Genomic DNA, 3,751 nt, shown 5'->3' with positions numbered 1-3,751 from the left:
CTCCACTGGGCTGCAAAAGACCAATTGGAAGCCTCAGCAACTGGGGGATTCTCATTGGTTCATGGTGGTCCAATGAAATTTCTTCCTGTTGCTAGGCAGAATTGGTCCATTGTCTCCCATCTGCCCCTACCAGCCCCCGAGCTGAGTACCGAGGGACCAAGCGGCAGAGGAACACGTGAGTGGCAATGTGGGTGCAATTGGAGCAGACCAGTGAAGTTTGATGCAGTGGATGCAAAACTGATGGAACTTAACATGTCCGTTTTGCATCCGCTCTAGTGTGAACCGGCCCTTACACATTAGTTATAAGACCTGTTGCTGTTTCAGGATGAGGTGCCAGGATGCCATTGTGCCAAGAAGGTAGAATCTCTGGTTTAAAACATCCTTCACGCAAATCAAGCCTTTCAGCCCATGAGCTGTGGATAGGGTGTGAGAAACGTTACTTTGATTTAGTGGGGTTCATTATTTGTGTGTAGGAGAATGTATTTATAACCTTACCCTTGTCTGATAACTATATTTGCATTTCCAGGATGGACTAGCTATGCTTTGGGATCTGAATGAGGGGAAGCACCTGTACATTCTGGACAGCGGAGATGTCATCAATGCCCTTTGTTTCAGCCCCAACCGCTATTGGCTGTGTGCCGCCACAGGCCCCAGCATCAAGATCTGGGTATGGGTACAGATGAATGTTTCACTTGCAACTTTTTAGCTCTCTTGAAAGTCTTGTGTAACCTTTGCACAACTGAAGTAATTTGTGTTTAATGAAAACCATCCTTATGGTAAATATTTTACTTGCAGCCAGCTATAATGTCCCTAAATTGGCACTATTTTGTTTTTGGGAGTAAAATTGTATGAACAGAGCAAGGCAGCACAATCACAATCCTGTTTGCCAGTTTCTTAGCACGGTGGAGTGGCTGTTTTCTATAACCTTTAAAGAAAACCTGTAATGAGAAAAAGTTCCCCTGGGGGGTACTCACCTCGTGTGGGGGAACCCCCCCTCCTCGGTCCCACGGTGGCAACGATAAAGCTCCCCAAACAACGGGGATGTAAATATTTACCTTCCTGGCTCCAGCGCAGGCGCAGTATCGGCTCTCCACCTCGGAGATAGGCGGAAATAGCTGATCGCTGTCGGGCCGCTCTACTGCGCAAATGCAAGGCGCCTGCGCAGTAGAGCGGACAAAACAGATCGGCTATTTTTGCCTATTTCCGTGCGGAGAGCCGCAACAGCGCCCCCACTGCAGACAGGAAAGGTAAATAAATCAGCACTTGTCAGCCTTGTCGAGGGAGGATTCCGGGACACTTCGGTGGAGCCAGCGCTGGATTGCCTGCAGCTACAGCGGAGGGGGAAGCCTCATTGGGACTCTGAGGCTTCCCCTTACCGAGGTGAGTACCCCCAGGGGACTTTTTTTTGTTTTGTTACAGGTTTTCTTTAAAGTGGACCTAAATTAAAAATACAAGATTTCAGAAATAAAATCTATTTTCTAAATTATAATAATAAATAGCAGCCTTTTTTCAGCTGCATGATGACAAATATAAAATATTTTACATTTATAGGAGGGAACCCCTCCCTTCCTTTCATATTGCCGGGACTGAATCCGGCAAACTGGTGGAGTAGATGGTGTCCGGCAAAGGAGGAATTGCTAATGGCTGCCCCCTGTATAACCCCAGTTATGAAAAGAGAAGGGTGAAAAGCATGCACTGAAATGCTCAAAGGTTTATTTATCTTTGTATGTGTATGAGTGGTGCAACTAAATATTTTGAATTAAAAAAATGTTTAGTATGGGTCCGCTTTAAAGAGACTCCGTAACAAAAATTGCATCCTGTTTTTTATCATCCTACAAGTTCCAAAAGTTATTCTAATGTGTTCTGGCTTACTGCAGCACTTTCTACTAACACAGTCTCTGTAATAAATCAATGTATCTTTCCCCTGTCAGACTTGTCGGCCTGTGTCTGGAAGGCTGCCAAGTTCTTCAGTGTTGTGGTTCTGCTATGAACTCCCCTTTATGCACACTGCCTGTGTGTTATTTAGGATTAGAGCAGCTTCTCTCTTCTCTCTCTTATCTTTTACAAGCTGGATAAATCGTCCTCTGAGCTGGCTGGGCTTTCACATACTGAGGAATTACAAACAAGGGCAAAGCTGTTTGCAGGAAGAAAAGAGCAGCCTGAAACTTCAGTGCATGGGGGAAAGAAACACACAAATGATCTCTTGAGATTCAAAAGGAAGGCTGTATACAGCCTGCTTGTGTTTGGATGTATTTTCTATATGTGGACATACTGTACATCAACCTACTTCCTGTTTTGGTGGCCATTTTGTTTGTTTACAAACAAACTTTTAAAAACTGTTTTTAACCACTTTTAATGCGGCGAGGAGCGGCGAAATTGTGACAGAGGGTAATAGGAGATGTCCCCTAACGCACTGGTATGTTTACTTTTGAGCGATTTTAACAATACAGATTCTCTTTAAGGTTATGCTCTTTGCTAAAAAGAAAAGCTACGGAAGATGTTAGCATTATGTACAAGTGATTGTGTTTTGTTTATCTCTATAATAGAGCTACATTTGGTGGATTGTGTTGCCTTCAACAAAGCAGAATTTTTCTAAAATGTTAAAGTGGACCTGAACTCAGCACTTCCTCTCTGCTGTAAAAGTTGCGCAACAGCATAATAACCTTTAATGAAAACCTTTTTTGTTATAGCTGATAAAATCCTGCAATAAAGCTGCATTGTTTACTTCCTGCTTACATTGGAGCGGGTATAGGGTTAACATCCTGTGTTTAGATTGGCTGCTGTGACAGCAGAGATTCCTGACCTGACACAGCCAAGAGATCAAATTACAGTGGCGATTGGTCACAGATGAGGGGAAATTAGACTAGCTAAACTCTCTAAATACACACAGGGTACACTTCTCTGTTTTCCCATTTGTCCTGTGCAAGAGTTCATGTCTGCTTTAAGCAAATTCTTCTCCAATTGGAGCTGCAAAAATGTTTTGGTTTTTTTTTTAAAGATTTTTATATTTAAATATAAGCGGTTTACACTGTAACTCCAGGGGTACTACTGAGGGTTAGTCTTCCTGCTATGATGTATTCTACTATGCCATCTGAAGCTGCTTGCTGAAATCAGAGGCTGTTTCTGAGCAGTGACAGTCCTGACATGCATTGCTACTGTAGGACTTTCTGTATTGCTGACCTGCATGTTTTTCCCCATCACAGGATCTGGAGGGCAAGATTATTGTAGATGAGCTAAAGCAGGAAGTGATCAGTACAAGCAGCAATACATATACACACATATAATACATATGTGTGAAAAAATGATCGAGGCCCCAGCCGGCGGATGCGGTGTGTAGGGCGATGTGTGGTAAGACTGCCCGCTATGCTGCGCTCGTATACTCTACATACAGGGGGACACTGGGGGGCACATTCGGAGGAAGGGAGGGACAGTATTATCTTACACATCGCCCCACACACCGCATCTGCCGGCTGAGGCCTCGATCATTTTTTAACCTCGACTGCCTGTCGGGACACAAGGGAGGGTATCCCGGGACAGCGAGACCCCTCCCCTAACCCTGCAATAACTAAAAAATGTGATTTGCTATATATTTTTTGGAGTACCAGTATGTACTTTACTATATATTCAGTTTTCAAATGCAAATGTTGTTATTGCAAAATTGAGTGTTAAAGTGCAGATACAATTTCCAGAGGGACAGTGAGAACAGGTAGTCCATTTCCAACTGAAGAAGCAGTGGCCATAGTTTCAGAAT

At 43.7% G+C, this 3,751-nt stretch overlaps 1 long non-coding RNA gene across 1 annotated transcript; it reads left to right on the top strand.

Moving 5' to 3' along the window:
- Positions 1-327: 327 nt before the first annotated feature.
- On the top strand, positions 328-3,265 carry LOC137531883 (uncharacterized). The gene is made up of 3 exons (XR_011023796.1): positions 328-424; positions 527-667; positions 3,204-3,265. It is a non-coding gene; the product is annotated as an uncharacterized lncRNA (long non-coding RNA).
- Positions 3,266-3,751: the final 486 nt, after the last annotated feature.

This window comes from Hyperolius riggenbachi, chromosome 9 (genome assembly GCF_040937935.1).
Source record: "Hyperolius riggenbachi isolate aHypRig1 chromosome 9, aHypRig1.pri, whole genome shotgun sequence".
NCBI classification, from domain to species: Eukaryota; Metazoa; Chordata; class Amphibia; order Anura; family Hyperoliidae; genus Hyperolius; species Hyperolius riggenbachi.
The sequence above is the reverse complement of the archived record's forward strand: the minus strand, read 5'-3'. Positions and strand labels throughout refer to the sequence as shown.